The sequence below is a fragment of the Eucalyptus grandis genome, chromosome 7, assembly GCF_016545825.1.
Source record: "Eucalyptus grandis isolate ANBG69807.140 chromosome 7, ASM1654582v1, whole genome shotgun sequence".
Taxonomy (NCBI): domain Eukaryota; kingdom Viridiplantae; phylum Streptophyta; class Magnoliopsida; order Myrtales; family Myrtaceae; genus Eucalyptus; species Eucalyptus grandis.
Window position 1 is genome coordinate 13,500,389 of NC_052618.1, and position 21,468 is coordinate 13,521,856.

General features: G+C 40.6%; 1 long non-coding RNA gene across 1 annotated transcript; it reads right to left on the bottom strand.

Moving 5' to 3' along the window:
- Positions 1-3,575: 3,575 nt before the first annotated feature.
- LOC120296272 lies at positions 3,576-5,437 on the bottom strand. The gene is made up of 2 exons (XR_005553154.1): positions 4,729-5,437; positions 3,576-4,641 (listed from the first exon to the last, which is right to left on the bottom strand). It is a non-coding gene; the product is annotated as an uncharacterized LOC120296272 (long non-coding RNA).
- Between the last annotated feature and the right edge of the window lie 16,031 nt (positions 5,438-21,468).

Here is a 21,468-nt window from a genome sequence, read left to right on the forward strand (position 1 = left end):
TCAGAACACTGATAAGACTTGGCTGAATGATAATACTATACAATACGATATAGCAGAGGAAGTTTCGGCTTAGCTCACTTTTGGCGAGAATGTGACTTTCAGAATGGCTAGGCTGAATTCTGCTTCCAATTCAGCAAAATGGATAAAAGCATGAGTTTTGTTCCAATGAATGAAATGGTCCTGAATGTGTACAATGCCTTTCCTTGATCCTAGACTTAATAATCACCATGAGGGCACGAGTTGTGAGTCGGAGGAAGCTGATTACTACTTTTGATTCTGTGACTTCCATTTCAGGAGACAATCTCTCAAATTTGGGGCTTCTTCAAGGTTTCCAGTGGCTTAACCTGATCTTAATTGTCTCGCTGATTTTTTCTTTCTAGCAATTTTTGCAAGTTTGTAGATTGAGTTCGTGATATAGATATCCTTGCTGATTAAAGGGTTGTACGGGTGCCTATATTTCATTTTACGAAGTTTGCTTTTTTGTTTAGGCCAATCATCACTCTACGAATTGCCCTTGCAACTATTGAGTATCTGGCTTATGAATGTGACATATGTATGGTGAATTTTTTTTTTTTTTTTTTTGAAATGTCAAAATCTCAAAATTATGTACATATGACATAAATTTTTCTTGTGATACCAATAACTCCAAATTTATATCTGTGCGACACATTTGTCCTCCATCAAAATTCCATCGAGTTTTCCGGTCCAAAATTACATCATTTTTATTTCACTTAAGTTACGTGGGGTGCCGCATCAACATTGTTTGTCTTTCCATCAACTATTAGGTAGATTTTTAATTAGAAATACAGTCCATCTGCTTGCCGTCTATAGCTGCCATTGAGCCACCACCATGCTCCCTCCTGCCCCTGCTAGATGTCCTTGGCATGGAGCCTGGTTTGAGGTAGTAGTCCTAGTCCTCGTAGTATTAGTATTACTTCTATTGATACACATAATTGGATGAGATAATCACATTGCCGTGCCTTCTAACGTCACAATTAGCCATTTTTCATGCTATTATTTCACGTTGAGGCTTCGCTTGTTGAGCATCCTTCTCGAATCCGACTCAATCTTGAATCATTCATCTCTTATTGTTTTCATTGCTCATATTGATTAATGTCGATTATGTTTGTTGTTCCTGTCCTTGTTACTGTTAGGAAGGCACTTTCATCTTGCTCATATCTTGAATTCATGTCTTAAAATCTGCTCCACCAAATCATGTGCGTTAGCTATCCGCGGTCTATTCTCGCTTGAATGAACAGTGTTTGATGTCATTTGTGAAAGGATTTATTTTATTTCTCACAACTTCAAATTCCAGGAAACATTTAATTTTTCCCGGGCCTTTCAATTTGAGATTTCTATTTGAATTTCCTTTAATTGGAAAATTTGACCTGATGTCATTCCCAGTTATCGAGGTGTCATCGACATAAATTAACATCATGATCAATGAAATTCCTCTCCTTAAAGTCAACAGGAATCAATCCACAATTGATTGCTTGAATCCTAATTTAGAAAATGTCTCAGACGAACTTGCTTTCTACCTTTCAATACTTCCATCACTCTTTTAACTTTTGTAATGGGGGATATCCAGACTATTCGCCTTAACTAGTCCTACGGATTTTATCATATGTTTGCTGACATATGACGTGAGTACTCACCGCTCGTGTGGCCCTCTATGCTTTTGTTCACAGGAAACGCCTCATCGTTCTGAAAATAAATATTTCTAGTACCTAATTCAACAATCTTGGGTAGCAGAATAATTCAAGAGTTACAAATTCCACGTTGAATTTTTTAAGATAATCCAGCTCTATACATAAGATCAGGAACCACTATGGTTCACATGTGAAGACACTGGAACGAGCTACAAAATGATCCTCATTCACCTAATCTGATTTGATACTTTGGTTCCGCAGCAACCTGGATGTTGAATCCCGCAACAACATCATCACCATTTAAAAGAAGAGAAGGAAAAAAATGATAAATGCATAGAATCAAACAGCGATTGAAAGTGAATTGACAAATGTCAAATTCCAAGACCTCAATTTCGCATCAGAAGCAGCTTAAGAAAACTTACAGTACTTCATTCTCTCTTTCCATGGTTCTTCCATGCACGGGTGGCTGCTACTATTGGTGCTTTTTCCTTTGCATGAACAAAAGTGATGCAGGCTCACTTATTTCAATTATCTCCCACCCAACGTATCCTTCTCCCCCTGCACTCCCACCCTGTTCTTTGCTTTCCTTCCTATTTATATCAATTTCTCAATTAAGAGTGTTTGAAACTGAGCAAGAATAGACCTGTGAGCACGAAGAAAATGATAGCCCTTGGGGTGGTCACTCTTGCTGGTGATAATTGTATAATCCACGTCACACCTACATTGTTAGTACACTCAGTACTTCCTCAAGAAGCAATCAAAAAACTACATATCAAAGAGACATCCTTAAAATATACAAGGAACCACAAGGGCACTTCAAGGCCAGTGTTGTTATGCCTGTAAAGCATAAGGAAGAGAACTATAGAAGATACATCTAGGAAATGCAGCATTATTGAATGAGGTAAAACCAACATAGCTAAGGAGCTCACTCAAACTGCAAACTGAGAAAATCTGAAAAGCCATGAAGGATACATAATCAAGCCTCCATAATATGTAGCGTTCAGCAGGAAAGCTATGTCTAGAAATGAAAGACTTTGTTCTGAGGATTGGAAGCACATAGAAAACTGCTTTCCTGAACATGCCTCGGATGGACTGCAAAGCTGAATGATTAGCTTAGCTGAGCAGAACATGCCTCGCCTCTATGATTTGGTTCCTATCAAACTGGTCAAAACACATTAATAACTTCCACAATGCCATATTAGGAGGGTAAACAACCCATGCATGCACATGAGCTATATGCCTAACGCATACAGTTAAAACATTTGGTGGACCGGTGAACCTCCCAGTTTGTCATGATTCTAATCCGACTACATCAGCAATCGAACCCCACAACAGCATATTCATAAAACAACATTATATGATACAACCTCTTGGTTGAAGAGATTCATGGAGAACAAAAATATACCCCACAAGTTCTCATTTGGTTCCTGTTTGTAATGCCTAGCACGACAATCATGAAAATGGTAACTATATTCCCACCAAATACCACAACTGTGGACACCGTCGAGGGGAAGCCAATCCAAGAAAAGTGAAATTGTCACACTATTCCATTCGAACCAGAAAAGACAAGGTATCAAATTTAAAGGATATACATTACTAAAGCAGTCAACCAATCTATTTCCATCCTACACTTGAAAAGCCACAAACAGAGATGTTCAATCAAAATCTGCTAAAACAACAGATGCTCCATTAACTAGTGAACAAACGAATGAAACTACGTAAACATTAATCATCAAATTACTTACTACCACAGAGAATGGGCCAAAAATGGGGCATAAGGTCAAGAGAGAAGTGAGTAGTGAAAGCTCGTTTAAGTGGAGTCCTTTGATCATTATTTTTCTCTACAGTTGTTGTGGAACTTAGCACTTGAGTATATATATATTAAAACCAGTCAGTGTGGAAGACAACTCAATGATTGCCAAGTCAAACTGGAAAGGGCTTAACCAGGAATTTGAAAGGCTAAAGTATCACATGATTCGTTCTAAAGCTAGCTCCAAAAGTAATTGCATCACTTAACATTTCTAAATATACATAATTTACATATCGAGAAATGATGATGAAAAAGTGTAGCTAGAAGCCCAGATCAAGACAATGAGACACCAGCTGGTTAAAGCTAAAAAGTGAAAATCCTATGAGATTTCATTTCCACCATGGATACGTTCCTTAAAGGGTGGCAGAATAATTCAAGAGTTACAGATTCCGCATAAAATTGGATAAAATAATCCAGCCCTAGACATAAGATCAGGAATCACTATGGTTTGCGTGTGAAGCCACTGGAATGAGCTACAAAACAATTCTCATACAACTCATCTGATTTGATACTTGGGTTTTGCAGCAACCCTGATGGCGAATCCTGCAGCGACAACATCACCATTTAAAAGAAGAGAAGGAAAAAAATGATAAATGCATTGAATCTAGCATCGATCGAAAGTGAATCAACAAATGTCAAATTCCAAGACCTCAATTTCACATCAAAAGCAGCTTAAAAATCCACAAAGATACTTCCTTGGATCTCCATTATCTGTATTTCCAAAGTCTTTAAGTTAATCTGATGTCACTAGAAACATGTATACAAGAGAAACAAATGCCCCAAACAGCCTATCATCAATGACGATGTTGCCTAGGAGGGAGCTTAAGGAGTTCACCAATTTCCTACACCGCATTATTACAGAATAAAGCAACACATAATATTGATATTAATAACCATGAAGCAAAGCAGACCCAAATAAGAATTCATTCAACCCCTAGAATACCAGAGCATGTAATAAACAAATCGAATTTGGCATGACTGAATCATGGACTGATTTAAAGAATAGCGGTTCAACGATAGGTCACCGATCAAAGTTCATGAGGGCAAAGAGTGTCATTCAATAGCAAAAGCAATTACTACTTCGGAACAAGACAAGCATGTCCAGAATTTGCGAATGATTGCTTACCCTTTCAAACAAAAGAAGGCAGGAAAAGGACGAAGGAGACGTGAAGCTTTCTGAGGCTAATACCAAACATCACAAGCTGAGTTAATCAGTGTAATAACAATGCGCCTACATTATTATATTGAGCATATGGGTCATTTCGGTACCCTCATATTATCAACTGAAAAGGAGACTTGAGTAAATGCCAATTAGATTTGCAACCACGCAGCCTATCCACTCTTTGACGACAAGGCCTTCAAATAATGCAACTAACACACTGCATTAAGAAATTGGTGACTGCAAATCTGGAAAAGGCAGAGGATGAGGAAGAACTCCGGTTGGAGGGACATACCGGAGATGTTACGCCGTTCATGAGCAACTCTCATTTTGCACATCACGGACAATTCCTGCCTTTTATAGACCCTGAGGGTGACAAGTGATCTAACGAGGCCGGATCCAGTAAAGCTTCCTTCAGGTGGGATGGCGACATCTTCACAGGGCATGGGAGTGTAAGGCACCGACTCCTGCTACAGCTCCTCTTGAAACTGTAGGGACTGTTATATTACCAGTCAACATGCAGTTCATCTTTGCAGCAGAATTTATAACGTGTTCAATCACCTGCATAGCAAAATTGAATGTCATAAACTCCACGACAGACTTGAGACCATAGAAAGCAGCACCGACTTCAACTCCAGTGAAACCAGCCTCTGTGATAGCAGTATGAACAACGCTCTCAGGTCCATACTTCTGCCAAAGAAAAGAACCTTTAGACACATTGAAAGACTCTAGGATCTGCAGACATTTCCTCATCAAACGCAGCATTCATAGCCTCTCTCACAGTCATCTATTTGCTCACAGTCGCATTACTACGTAACAACATTTCTGCAGCACAACTCTTCTGCAGCCTCTCTCGACAAGACAGCATCCAAGCCTCTGGCAGTGGCTTTTCGTATTAGAATTGACAACATCATGCCCTCTCAAACTCGAACTTGTTCTCACCGCCAGATAAAGCTCGCTAATTCTCTCTCTCTCTCGAACGGGAATCCTTGGAGACAGAGTCCAGCTTCGTCATTCCATCAAACACCTTCCTTGCAAACCGACGGATTTTTCTCTGACCAAATTTTTTTTTTCGCATCTCTCTCTAGCTCTGGATTCCCCTGATTCATATCCAGCAATTTAGATCATCCCCACAGTAAACCACACCATTAGATTCCACATTCGAGTTGCGGCCACTATGATTCAAGTCCTCGCTTTCCAGTCCTTGCCCATGTCTGGACCAGATTTATCCGTCGCCGGGCCATCTCGGGCTTACGTTGCCATCGCCGCTGAACCATCATCAGGACCATTTCATGCCCGATTGAACTTCCGAGTCAAATTCCAATTCACTCCAGAATATGTCTCGTCGACTCGTTGCTTCGTTCTGCTCGCTCCCACTTCATTGCCGCCTTTCGTAATTCCATTATTCCGCCCATCTATGCCGCGCCCAAAGGGGGACGCGGGGTGGTGTTCACCGTTTACAAGAGCCTTTTATTCGATTGCCAAGGCTGAGGTTGGATGGATGATGATCATCATCATTATCATCATCATCTGGATACGATCTGCCGATTCGAAGGATGAGATTCTTTGGGTTTCGCTCTCGGCACCTCCACCGGTCCGGCGTCACTCCTTCAACCGCAGCAGCCGAGGCCAGTCTGAGTCGTCATCATCCGAGACGATATGCCGAGCGTGAAGATTGGCAGTGGCGAGTACGAAGAGAAAAACGACGGAGAATAAAAAAAAGGCGGGAAGCAAAGGGAGGGGGTGGATGGAGATGATTCGGATTTTGTGTGGGAAAACGGGGCAAACGGGTGAAGCCAGTGGTTGTTCTTTGGATGAAAAAGGAATTGAATTTGAAAATAAAAGAGAATAAAAAGGAAAAATGAACCCACCGTCGTTTCCGAAAAAGGCTGGCAAAAAACCTCCAAATTATATTTGTTTTTGTCGCATTTATTTCTCTTTTTGTTACGCAAAAGCTCAAAATTATGTATATGTTATATTTACTCTAGTTCTTATGACGTCAAAAAACCTAAATTTGTACAAATATAACATATTTACTTTCCGTCAAAATTTTGTATGATAAGTTATATATATATATATATATATATTGGTTGAAGTTGTTCTTATTTCATTTGACGTCAAAACCGTTTACATTTCATTGTTCATATAAGCAGTTTTTTTTTTTTTAATGATACTCATTGACAAAGGGTAAATGTATCAAATAAAAATAGTTAGAGTCTTTGGTGGGATAAAAAAAAAAAAAAAAAAAAAAACTTAAGGTGGATGTGTCACAGTTGGCATATTTTAGGATTTTTAGTGGTTTTCCTCCTTTTTTTCCTCAATTTCATCAATAATCAGTCACAACTCAAAACTGAGAATGCATCGATCTCTCTTTGCTTGTCGCCTATCGGCCATTGCCGAGCTTCCGTCACCCCCCATCCCTCCTAGATGTCCTTGGTGGTGCTTATGTCGGTTGTTCTTCTCCCCTTTATTGTTAGGAAGGCACTTTCGATTGCTCATATAATGAATTTGCGGCTTAAAATTCGCTTTTGTAAATTGTAAGATTATGCTATCCGTGAATTGTTCTAGCTTGAATGAACAATGCTTTGATATCACTTGTAAAAGGAAAATTCAACTTTTCTTTCTTGCAACTTCAATTCTGAAGAAGTATATTTAATTTCCATTGGTCTACCGGCTTGAGATTTCTATTTAAATTTCCTATTATTGGAAAATTGACCCAATGTCATTTCCGGTTAATGGCGTACGATGACTAATGGCGTCGGAAATGATGGGATTATGATTTTAAGCGATCTTCGGCTGGGAATGGATTGTGGCCTTATTAGCAAATAGAGTGACCCAGAGGGACTACAGCCGACCAGGCTTGATGCACTTACGATGAAATTTCATCTAGGGAGAGCTAAGTGAGTTGGGCCACAAACCAGAAGAGCCCCCCTTTTTTAACACCCATCATTTTCTAAGAGTTCTTATTTTTTAATTAGTTTATTATTTATTTATTTGTTTATCCATTCTTTTTCATTGCTTTTTGTTGTTTTTGCTATTTTCTATTTTTGTAATTTTACAAGGATAGACGCTTGAATTGTTGATAAAAATTCAGGTGTAGACAACATATGTGATAACACTAAAGTTAGTGCCATGGAAAACTCGGTACTATTGTAAATTAGTTGTTTAACAAGTGTATTATGCATTGACTAACACATTCCTTGTAAATATTTTCCACAAAAAATAAAAAATAATAATAAAGATAAAAAGCAAAAGCGCCTCCCAACCTGAAATTAGTCAAATTTAATAGTATAGGAATCGAAATTACATTCTATATCGGCATTACCGACAAGTTTTTGTTAAATTGTTACTCTTCCATCTTCTTGGAAACTCAGCTTTGATACCCGTGAAGCAATTTGAAACTAAACAGTAACTCATCTTTAGCTCTGCATTTGAATTCGCATCATTGCACAATTGGAAAACCTGCACCATTGACTTACGAGGAGACTCGATGATTGGGGGGACATACATACCTGTGTTGGGGAAAGCGAGCGCGATGACATCGTGCAGCCGCACATGCGTCAGGTTGAACTCCCCATAGGAGGACACGGCTCTCCCGTCGGAGAAATCCAACGCCGCCTTCTTCAACAGGTCCGTGATCATAAGTTCCCCCATCGCTGATCACAGGGAACGAATCGACGGGAATCGTCTTCACCCGAAACCGATCCCCAATCGAACTGAAGAGGGGCACCACAATCGCTTGGCGAGAGGGAGAACGAAGGATTGACGAGAACAGGAATTCGCACGAAGGAGAATGGGGGAAATTGGAGCGTTTGACGATGGAGGAGGAGGAGGAGGAGGAGGAGGAGGAGGAGGAGGGTGGAGGGTTGCATATGGATATGGGATGGAGATGAGACGAGAGGGAGGGAGGGAAGTCAGCACAATCGAGGTGGCTCCGCAAAATATCTCTCCCTCGTCTTCTTCTCCATCTTGCTCTCCGAACCCCAGTCCCTCTCCCCACTCCATACCCTACCTACCACTCCACCAAGTCCCACCCCGCACCTATCCTCCCCTCCACCGGGTCCACCACCAACGCCCATCCTCCCTCCCATTCACAGTCCCCAAACCTTCTTCTCTCTGCCTCTTTCCTAAGTCCCATCGCCACCTCCGAGAGGAGCAACGGTGGTCACGCAAGGAGCGGCGGCGGGCTTGCGAGAGGAAGTCCCTCCTTGTCGAGATATCCAGGCTGAAGCTTCGGATTCAGGCCTTACGGCACGGAATTCAGATTCCAGAAGGCGATCTGGGGGAGGTGGCGAACGTGGCTGCACTGTTGCAGGTTTCGCAGGAGAGGAATTTAATCCCGGAGAGGGGGTTGAGCGCAAGTCTGATGCTATTGGAGGAGAGAGAAGAAACTGCAGTGGTGGAGAAGAGAGAACAATTATTTTTTTTTATCCGAAAATACATGAAATTTCAGTTCGATTCGATTGGATTCTCGCACCTCTACTATAAACAGACAGCACTGGCACCCTATCATTAATAAATGATTTTGAAAATATTTGCAAGAAAGAACTAGAATTTAGCTTTCCATATAGGAACAATGGTCATTGGACCCTCAAGAACACAAGCCAGAATAATTGCTCGAAGCCCATATGGGAAAGGACGGTATAAGAATGAGTCTCTACAAGGGAACTGGCACGTCAATTTGTACAACAGCAAAATTCTTTATAGTCAAAGTTACACGCACGATCTCAGCCATCTAATAAAAGAAAATTGACGTCAACGATTGGATTTGGCATGACCATATTGTCCTGCCAAACCCCACTATCCCATAACTAACGCCAAAAACAATAAGTTATGCCATATCAATACTTGAAAGTTGAGCGGCAGAAACAGAGTGCGAGGGATTCACCTTGATGAGTGAGTTTTTTCTTTGGTCCGTGATCAGATCGGTGAGAAGTTATCGAAACTGTCGACGTCGATGATCGACCTCTGGCCCGTGCACTTTCGGGCTTCGTGACCAGAAAACATAGCAGAATGAGAGCTGGCCTTGTTGCAGCGAAACCAGTGACCGCAACGGCTACGGTGGCGGATAACGGTGTCTGAAGGACGACGGAGAAGGAAGGCCAATGAAGAAGCCTCAAGAATTCCCGAGAAAGAGAGTTTCCTCGTCAGCTTCAGGGTATGCCTCCTGTTGTGTTATCGCCGAGCCTGTGGCGGCCGTCAATGGTGGCTCGAAGGTGGCTGTAGGTGATTGGAGATGGCAGACGGTGGATTTCTAGCGTCGATTAGTGCTGGAGAATCTTCTGGAAGTCGGCTGATCGAGAGATCGAGAGAAAGAGAGAGAGACTGTGGATCATGGGCTGCGGTGAGGGAAATTATATGGGCCGAGGCTTACTTTGATGGGCCTGAAATGATCTGGGCTACGATTGTGGATCAGACCCAATAGATCTGACCAGGACCTCTCAATTCTAACCGAGTGGGACCTTTTTTTATTACTTTCTTCTTCTTCTTCTTTTAATTTTCTTTATTATCTTATATACCTTTACAAAAAAGCATGTTCAACTTGCTGGCACAACCGACTCTACCACAATCCCTTATTTGTGCAATATTGCAACGTCATTCAGTGAGGATAGTTATCATACCTATCTCTGTAATCCTTGATTTAAATTTGAGCACTGATGGCGTGTTTGCATTCATACTTGAGTTGATTTCTTGCAAAATCGATTAAGTCAATAGCCCATTGCGCACTCCCTGACCGAAGCAATCAGCATGCCAAATGTGGCTTCGTTAGAATAGGCAAACCCCTCAAGTTTAGTAATAAACCTCATATCGAGACATAATCCAAAACTTGTGAGTAGGTTTCCAATTTGCTGTTCTCCATTGCAAGACTTTCGGGACACTTGTATGATACTCAAATTACATAAATTGCCCATGAACATAAGTGTAATTCTATGTGATGTAGTTCTTTGATTCACTTTTGTTTATACTATAGAGAAACACACCATTGGAATTTGGCTATAAAAAGTACTCATTCTCATAGGACACTCTGTCACTTTTGATCAAACGTGAATCTGCATGGTTTTCAATGTTTCGAAATTTAATCGTCTTCCATTTCATGAAAAGGCGAATTTCGCATTTGTCATTAAAGACAAATTTCATGACGTCCTTGCAAACCCCCAATCTCATTACCTTGTATAAAGTGGAATCTTCTTGTTGAATGTCTTATTTCTATCTGTTTTCGCAGGAGCTATAATTGCATAATATATTGTCTCCCCATAAATTTAATGTGTAAAATTTCCAAGATCCTCCTCACGTTTGGTGCCCAGTTCACACACCACTTTGCATGCTCTTGATATTTAAAATTCCCACTTTGTATCTTAAGATTGACTAAAAAGACCGAATCACCCCTTCAATTAATGTTCATAAATTCAATCGGGGTGAGAAAAGCGGAAGGGCATTTTTTAAAAGAAAAATGATAGTTCAATCTAATTTTAAACTCTAATAAATAAATTCTAAATGATGCACAATTAATTGAGTTTCATGCAAGTTATATCACCTTTTTTTCCTTTTAAGAAAACACGCCTCGAAGAATGTCTCCATCAAATAATACCCAGACAAACCTCATGAATTAGATCATATAGGCGAGAACCCTTATGATTTTTTTTTTTTTGTCGCCTCTAACCTACAAACTCAGATGGCTGGGAGTCGCCCACTCCCCGAAACTTACGTATTCCATACCTCCTGAAAATGTGGAGATTTGAGCCCCTCAATGTTAGAAGAGTGGTCATTCCCATGGTTGAACCCATATGAATTAACCCTAGCAAAAGATGACTTGCAACTGTTGGTGTGAAAAAAATGATTCATGTGAGTTTCCTACAGTGCTAAGCTTAAGAAATTTCTATGTGCACATTAACACTACAATTGTTTCGTGGAAAACAAGTTCTGGAAAAACGTTTTCCACATTTTTCAACGTTCATTTCATAAAAAATAAACTGATTGGTGAATACATTTTCCGTCAATAGAAAAAACTCCTTCAAAATGTAGAAAATGTTTTCCGTTTTTTTCATCCCCTTTCTTTCACTTCTAAACCAAACACTTTTTTTCACCAAACACATTTTCCTTTTATTTTTATTATTTTATTTTATACAAAATTTGAATTTTTAATTATTTAAAAAAAATTTCCTTCTTCTTCATGCTCTCCTCATGTCCGCGCGCGGTTGGCACGTGTCCGCACACCACAGCACGCACCGTGGCCGAAGCACTCGGCCACGGTGGAAAGAAGCATGCGTAGTAGTCGAACCCCTTTTCCGCGACAGTGGACCTCAGATCGCACGGGATGGTGTAGAACGCCACAGCATAATCGTCCTGATCACAGTACTGCTCTCCACTGCATACCTCGTCCACAAAAGTCGAGCGTCCGAGTAGCAGAACATCGACGCTCACGAGGCGCGTGCATTCGGGAAGAGGAACACACGAACGGGAGCCTCAGCAGAAAATTCTCTATCGGATCAACCCCATTTCCAGACGCTACTCCATCTTCGCTCTCTCTCCGTCGCCTCAGTCCACCGGTTGCCACCGCCGCTCATCCTCCATCGCCAGCCAGAACTCTTACGTACTCGGCACAAATCACACACGGTGGGGAGGCTCAGAGATTTCTGAACGTCCAGAGAGTTATCTCTCTCGGCTTCTTGCTTCGTATGGTGACCTTCGACAAACTTCCCGGCACCGTTAGCATCATCTCCGATCATTGCTCCACCGGCAGGCCGTAGCTCTGTTAGCACCTGTTTTCCAGTGAGTTTTGCTCGGACTGCTCTGAACTGGTTCGTTTCTCCTTCGCTGGCTCCGATCCTCAGCATCATCGTCTCAGACAACCTCTTCCTCTCGTCCGATAGTCCTTCGTGCATCGGATAAAATAAACACTATAATCTTCTTCTTCGTTCTTAGTTTCATGAAGAGAGACTCAGGCATTTTTGTGTGATTTTTATTGTCAAATTCACTGCTGGCGTGTCAATATGCACGCTGCAAGTGCTTTGTATGATCGTCACTGAAGTGCTCACCGTGAAGTGTTCATAGTAACAATCTGAATCACAAATCAACATTCACTGCAATGCATGTTTGTCTGTTAGATGGTCGATACTTGTTTAGTTCTTCCTGCAAAATGTCTTGCAAAGATGATTCCGTCTACATCTATGTTACTTTGAGATCACCAAGTGTAGGTTGCTCTCTTTGGCGGTTTCTGGAGTAATGTTCCATAAACTGTATAATCTGTTCTCCTGGGAGGAGAAAGAAATTCTCAGCATTACCTCCCGAATGCTGAAAGTTTATTTTCTGTATTCTGTTATGTCATTCTTCATTTTAAATTCGAAATCAAGTTCCGTAGGCTTATTAAAATCATGGGTTTTATTTTTTCCCATGGGGAACTTCAAAGAGGTTCATGAGAAAATATGGTGAGAATTTCTGAGAGCGTCCAACGGTGCAATTATTTGGCCTATGGAATTGGGAAAATTGCGATGAAATGGTTTGGTAGGGTTAGAATGAATCCATGAAATTGTACTTGATAAAAGCTCGTCCGAGATAGAATATCCGCGATTGACAGCGAATGCCAATGGCGAGGAACAGAGCCATGGCTATTGTTGATTTGTCTCGATGAAAGTGGAAGACGTCGGCGACGGCCATGATGTTTTGGTCTGAGCTTGAAGTCTTGGGGATGAATTGCATTCACCTAAGCATCCTCAGCTTTGTGAGTTTGCAAAGTTCATGGCAGTTCCCATTCGCGTTAATTTTAGCAGAGAGTTTGGGGAGAGACAGATGCTCGAATTGCTCATCACAAGATTTTCGAGGTGCGAGTCATAATCTACGAGCTAAACCTCCCCATGCGACTGTGTTGTTCTCTTGTTTGATTCAAATTCCGTACAGAATCTGTATGGGTTGGGGGGATCTCGGAAATGTCAAGCTAATGGAAACAAACTGAATCGGTCATATAGGATATGATTGTGCTGGAAAATGACGTTGGTGTTGTGCTTATAGGTCTCAAAAGCTAGACCATTAGAAAGACTGGATCTATTATTTTCAGGCCGCTATGCCTGTAGATACCAGTCACACATGACAAGGTATGCCTAGAGACCGAAAGCTTTCTTCTCTGTTTTGTTTGCAATCGACGCAGGTAGAGCTGAAAGAGTAAGGTGCATGCATGGCCCTCAAACTGGCAAGCAATTTAAATCCAGGTATTCTATCTTGCAACTTGCGGTGAGGCAAATATATTTGAAAAAAACAATGTGGTCAAATCCTCATGGCAATGAATGCTCTTGGATTTAAATCACATAATCGAAATATAGTAAATGAAAACATCACCTAATAAACCAAGCTCATAATCAAGGATCGAAAGTAAGTAAATACGGAAATTAAAGTCCGAGAATTCAACTCAATGCAATGTTGGGTAAAGAATATATATTGTCTCATTATCAAGCCTCGGGACAAAAAATCTCTAAGTCCGGAAATTAAAACCAAACCTAATGAAGACATACGTCGAAGTGACCCCAAATGTAATCCCAATATTAAAAAACGGAATTTTATATCATTTATTTTCATTTTATTTTCTTTATCCATTTCATCTAAGAAAAACACAATGTAAAATTTCAAAATATTTCAAGATTCAACATATATGACCTCCCTAAACCCGAAGAACATGAATAAAATGAAATTCAAATAAAATCATTCTTAAAACGTAATCGCCCAACTGAGACTTGTGTTTTCTACCATTTTTATATTTTTTTATTTTTATTTTTAATTAGTTAAATAGGAGAATTTATCCGGAAACAAATGTACCCCAAATATATCCACTCTAGCTATTTGACTCACGAATATTCTTAGCTAAAGCTCACGGGCTCTGTTTTTTTTTTTCATAAGAGGCAGAAACAAAGTGTGTGGAATTTACCTGGATGAAAGTGAGGTTTTGACCTCGATCGGTGATCAGATCGGAGACGAAGTCCCTGGAGGTGTCAACATCGACGATCGAGGCCGCGAAGGGGGAGCGACCAAGGGTCCATGCTCTTTCGGCTGTCTTGATCAGAAGAAAGAGCAGAATGAGTGAAGTTGGGGATGGCGGAGTGGCTACGGTGGCGGCTAACGATGTCTGGAGGACGATGGAGATGGGAAAACTGATGAAGAAGCCTCTAGAATGCCTATATGTGATGTGCTCAGAGATGAAATCGTTTAGATGAATTCGTAGCAGGCCTTGATTCCCTTCTTCGTTTACGAGCGCGCGTAAAGATGTTGGTTGCATTTAACGTTTGGCTAAATGGATTAGATGACACCATTGTCAAGGTTAGCATTTTCAGCCAAGTCGAGATCCTTTATTCTAGATATTCATTCTATTTAGGCCAGCCCCTTTATAAAGTTCGATCCATCAATGTCGTGTTTATTTCAATCAATCTTGCGATTGCGCTAAAGATTAATTTGCCCACGTTGCTCATCCTTTCCCCATTAGAGATCGATATGTGATCTTAAATGCCTAAAACTCTCTCACACGGCCAGTCGATATTTAATTTCATTGACGTGCTCACGATCTGCGAAAGACATTGAAAAAAATGAAGACAAAAAATTAGGGGTCCTCCACTTTATATCTGCCTTACAAATGTTCCCTACACAGGTACGAAACAAGATGGATTTACTCCTATTGAACATTATGCAATTATACCTTTGATTTGTTGGATTTGTATTATTAAATTATATCCTTTAATTTGTTGGATTCGTGCAATTCATAATCTTTTCCCTGTTTGCATCTCTTCCTTACATAGCATATTCACAGATGTTTCAGTGATCGACTCGAAAATCCCCACATACTCCAACAAATTAATTATTGCATTTCTCATCGTATTGAAAAACAACAATGTGACAAAAAAAAAAAAAAAAAGAATAATTTGTATCTCCTCTATTTTCTTTTTATCCTTTTTGTTAGCTTCTGAATGCCTATTGTACTGCGTATATATGCCTTTCATGAAAAAAGTGCACTAAGCGGGTCCTTTCATTGATGCTTCTAATTTTCAATTGACTGCAAATTGTATGTGGTCTGGCGCGGGCCGAGGCTTATTCTGATGGGCTTGGTACGGTCAGGGTTGCGCTTGTGGATCAGGCACAACAGACCGGAACTGGCCCTGTCAATTCTGACTGAATTGGACATTTTTTCATTACTTTCTTTTTTTTTCCTTGTTTTTTGTTTGGGTTTTTATTTATTTTTTACTATTTTTCATACCATATTTTTATATTTATTTTTACCACAGTGCGTGTTCGACTTGCTGGCAAAAATTCAAGTGTCAATAGAGGCAACATTCCATCATTTGGCCAAAGAATTACTTTATACTAAACTCTACTACAATCCTTTATTTGCACAATATTGAGACAACATTATTGTGAAAGAATAGTCCTCGTGCTTAACTCTATAATCTTTGAGTTGAATTTCAGCGTGATAACGTCGCTGCGCTCATGCTTGAGTTGATTTCTCATAGAATCGATGCATGGTGTATAGCCTAGGCCTTGAAGCACACCATTACATGCTCCATCCATGCAGCACACTGCGGTGGAATCATTATACATGCTATAGTAGTTGTACTAATGCTTGCCATCTTAGTGCCCAAGTCCTTTAGGATGATTTTCACTATAGTTGCGTATGGAACCAAAGGGAAATACCTTCGCTTGCTATAGATTATCTTTGACATAGTCGTGTCTACTGCATAGCTCATTGTGGTGCACAAAAAGAAAGAGCTAGTGATGCGTACGATTCCTTGAAACGCCATCATGATATTCATATAGGTGATCTGTGTATTTTCAAGACTGCTACTTTATTCCTATAGTATCAATTATCTTGTGGATCCATCTAGGTCTTACAAAGTAAAAGCGTTATTGCTTGGATCGATGTCACATAGTTAATATAACATGCAGGCAACATATGAGTTGGGTATAACCACAATGAGTTCGCGCCTCACATGTGGAATTGCGATGAGCACTTGACATTAGTGCTGGCGAGAGTTTTAGAGAGTTGGTAGGAAAAGGGGCTAACTCGGAAAGCCAGGGAGTGGCATAACTTTTTCCCCCCTTTGAAATATGAACTGATCTTTTGTTTACAAGTCCTAAGTTACTCGGTGAAATCGTAGTACTTATACATGATTCTGCAATCTTGAATTGTGCTCCGGCGGTATGTGGACAAACTTTTGTTATTTGCTTCTGGGCGATATTCATGCAGCCGGCACGATTCGATTGGGTCAATGCCCGACTGCACACTCCATGGCCAAAGGAGTCCACATCACCAATTGACTTAGCAAGGATAGTCGAACCCCTCAGTTTCGGTAATAAGCCTCGTATCAATCGAGACATAGTCCAAAACGCCCACGTAAGCTTTCAATTCATGGTGCTTCTCTCCACTACAAATCTTTTAGATAAACGAGATGTCGGATCACTTATAGTGTTCAAGCTATACAAAATCCCCACGAACGTAAGTGTGATTCTTTGTGATGTAGACATCTAGCATATGTGGTTCTTTCATTCACTTTTGTTTAGAAACACAAGATTGGAATCCAGCCATAAAAAGGACTCGTTCTAATAGGGCACTCCCTTATTTATTAATATTATTATTATTATTTTTTGGGTTAAGTAGCTGATTTCTTAGTCATTAATCACGTAAAATGGATCTTTGCTTTAATCAAACTTTAGAGCAATTCCAACTAATCGTCCAGCCATTATTATGATATAGGCAAAAATAACTTAGTGATTCTCCATCAGTCTTGGAATCTTGACTAAATGCGAATCTTCGTTGTTTTCATTACTTCAAGGTTTGTCATACAAGACAAAATTTCTTGACGTCCCTATAATGCAACCCCTCATCTCACAACCTTGTATAAAGTAGAATATATATGTATATATATTTATGAATGTCTTATTTATATTTGCTTATTTCCTAAAATTCACACAGGGTATAATTGAATCAAATATTATTTTCGCCTTAAATTTAATCCATATAAAATTTTTCAATACCCTCACGATTGGTTCGCAGTCCCCACACCACTTTACATGGTAGACGTTTGAAATTCCCAATTTGCATCTTAGATTAACTTGAAAGACCGAATCACCATTCAATGGTGAACAAAACTTAAGTTGGCGTCAGAAAAGTGGAGGAGCATTTTTTCAATAAAAAAGTGAAAACATAGTCTAATTTAAACTCTACTGAACAATAAAAATTCTGGATGATGCGTGACTAATCGGGATTCAAGCAAGCTGTATTGTTTTTATTTTCTTTCTAAGGAAACTTTTATGTTGATCGAATTCATGCAACTATTCTGCAACCTGGGAAATTTCTATGTGCGCACTAAGCGATAAAGATCCTTTGCCACGGTTTGCGTTCGCGTCATGCCATCAGCTCGGGTCTCCGTATAGCTCGCTCTATCGCTTACTCAGTTCTCTCTCCTTCCCACTCTCCACACCACCACCGTCAACATCTCATCGCATCTAGCCATCTCAGTTGAGATTTTCCGAGATTCGACGAGGATGAAGAACAGATCTGGAACCCACCGGTGTGAGGTTCATAATAATCCAGATGCACACACTCATTATTGCCACATTCTGAATCTAAATGAACCGATAAGGATTTGCTTCAGGATGTCCTTTTCGGTTAATGCATTCCTATTTGGTTGTTGTTCATTTTGAATTTGAAATCAAGTCTCTTAGGCTTATTAAGATTATGGGTCTTATTCTTCCAACAGGGAATACCAAAGAGGTTCATGAGAAAATAGGGTGAAAATCTCTCAAAAAAGGATGCTTGCCAAAGTGTGAAATGGTGCAATTATTTGGCCTATGGAATTGGAAAAATGTGATGAGATGGCCATACTTCAAACGGTTGAAATGAATTTGTAGAGCATTTACCCCATCTGCAAGGGCCAATTTTTGGTCTTTAAATCTGAAGTGGACTCCATTTTCCATGTAATCATATTTGATAAAGGCGTCTCCGATATAGAATGTCCGCCAATGAGTGGTGATGCGAGGAACCAAGCCTCAGCAATTGTGGATTCGCCTCGCAAAAGTAGAAGATGCCGGCGATTGCCGTGATGTTTCAATCAAGCTTGAAGGCTTGGGAGATGAAGTGCATTAACCCAAGAGTCCTTGGCTTTGTAAGGCAACAAAATCTGATCAAGTTTGTGAAGTTCATGGCAGTTCCTATGCACATTCATCATCGCGGAGTTTGGGGAGAGACCAAAGTTTAAACTGCTCATCACGAGATTTTCGAGGTGTGAATCTTAATCACTAGTTAATTCTCCTCCAGACTCTGTTGTTCTTGTGTTTGATTCAAATTCTGTATAGGAACTCTCCACGACGCTAGTTAAGAGAGACTGTGTTAGAGCTAATTCATTCCCGTAGTTCTTCTCTGCCTCTAGCTCTCTAGTGTGTGCATATGGATGTGTTGGGTGATCTCATATATGTCAAGCCAATGAAGACGAGCAGAACCGGTCATATTGGACTTAAATGTGCTGAAAATGACATTGCTGTGCATATAGGCCTCAGAAGTTAGACCATTAGAAAAGCTCGCATCTATTGATTTAGCATTGTTATGTCGATGGACATGAGTTTCACATGACCAAAAATAGTGTATGCCTAGAAATGGAAAGCTTTTTTCATGTTCTGTTTGCGACTGCTGCAGGTAAGCTGAAAGAGCTGAGCTTGTGCAGAGCTCTTGAACCGGCCAGCAAATTTAAGCCCGAGTATCATTTCTTCCGAAGTTGCAGCAAGGTAAATATATCTGAAGAAAAGCAACGCGATAAGATCCTCATGACAAGGAAAACTGTTGGATTTAAATCACACAGAGTTGCTAAACTATGTTAGCTCTAGGTTAAGCGTGCATCGTGTCAATAATTTCTGTTTTTATCCTTCAGATGCTTTGAAAAGGATCCTCCTACTGTCTTCCTCAGAGCTCATTGGTTGTTGCAAAATGTCTACTTGAGCAGAGAGTTACCGGCTCACTCCAAAAATGCGCATCAAGAAAAGTCCGCAGACCGTGGCTCTCATATTTTAAGACAAATCATGGCCGGCGATGCTCATCAGCCACGGTTATCATGGAAAGTTCTCTGCCAGTTGGACCGCATTCACAAGATAAACTTCTCTGAAGGCAGGTGGCAATGTGTACCCGAGCTTTATTAGAAGGGACGATGTCATTTTTGGAGGGTCCTTTATCAGAACCACTGAGAAGACTTGGGTGAACAATACTATGCAATGGACACGGCAGAGGAAGCATTGCTTTTAGCTCATTTTTGGTGAGAACAGAACTGCAGAATTGCTAGGCTGAAATCTGCTTCTGATTCGGCAAATTGGATAAAAGCACAAGTTTCATTCTAATGAATGGAATGCTCCTGAATGTACATGATACCTTCCTTGATCCTAGTGTTGGCAGTCACCATGTGGCCACGGGTCATGAGATGGAGGAAGCCGATTACTAATGTCGATTTGATAACTTCCATTTCTGGAAACAATCTCTCGAATTAGTTGCTTCTTTAAGGTTTCCGGTGGCTCAACCCAACCTTTGGAACCGTTGAAGTTGTAGTAGCATTGAATACACTTCCCTTAAGCCATGTACCAACTCTAAATCTCAAGGCACAACCCATGGTTTTACAAGCTCAATGTGGACATACATTAGATTCTATTCATCGTCTCTTTTCGAATTCATGAAGATTCTATGACGAGCCTTTTTCGGCATGTGGACGGCACAAATTGAAGTTTTCTTAGTTTCTTCTCATGTGAAGAGCATTCGAACTCATTTTGTCAAATGAACTGAATCTGATATGCCTGGCCAAGCGATTTTCCAATCCATGCTGCTTCTTTTCATGGTTAGCCAATTAAAGAAACTTTCACACCAATGTCTACTGAATTCCCTCATTGTTTTAAACGGGGAAAAGGGGATTTTCATGCCTCTCTTGCAGCCATCTCTTTTGCCGCAGTAGCATAACTCTGTAACGGCGTCACTGCCACACAACTCTTCCGCAACCCCTCTCAACAAAACAGCAATCAAGCTGGATAAACATCGCCGATTCTCCATCTCTCTTGAACGGGGCGTTCTTCGAAACAGAGTCCGACTTCGTCATTCCATCAACACCTTCCTTGCAAACTCGACTCTCTCCTCCACGGGGCAACTGACGGCAATGGAATTACGCTGGGGCGGGGAGAGAGAGAGAGAGAGAGAGAGAGAGAGAGAGAGAGAGAGAGAGAGAGTAGGAGATAACAAAGGCGGAACAGAAAATCAAACAGACAAATTGGGATGAAAACGACCTGGTAAGGATGAATATCGAATGATGGATTCCGTCATCGCCTGAATGTAGCAAGGAACAGCTGTCTGCAGAGATCTCTCGAAGCAACGTTCATCGGAGAGAGTTCGTGGGCAAAGGGAATTTCTGGATACTGTCTGCCAATTCAAAGGATGAGATTTTTTTGGGTTTCACTCTATCGGCCCTCCCGCCGGTGCGGCGTCCCTTCATCGACCGACGCAATCTGAGGCCGATCGAGTCGTCATCGTCCGAGACTGATAGGCCGAGAGCGTGAAGATCGGTGGCGAGGCTGAAGAGAAAACAACGAGAGCTAAGCCGGTGGAGATGATCGCGTTGCCGCGTTCTGTTCCCGGTTTGAATGAACAGTGCTTTAATGTCATTTGTGAAAGCAAAATTCCACTTTTGTTTCAAACAACTTCTAATTCCGTAGAAATATTTTAATTTTTCTTATGTCTTTTGATTTGAGATTTCTATTTAAGTTTCCTTTAATTGGAAAAATTAACCAATTTCATTTCTGGTTATCGAAATGTCATCGACCTAAATTAACATCGTGACGAAATGAATTTCATCTCC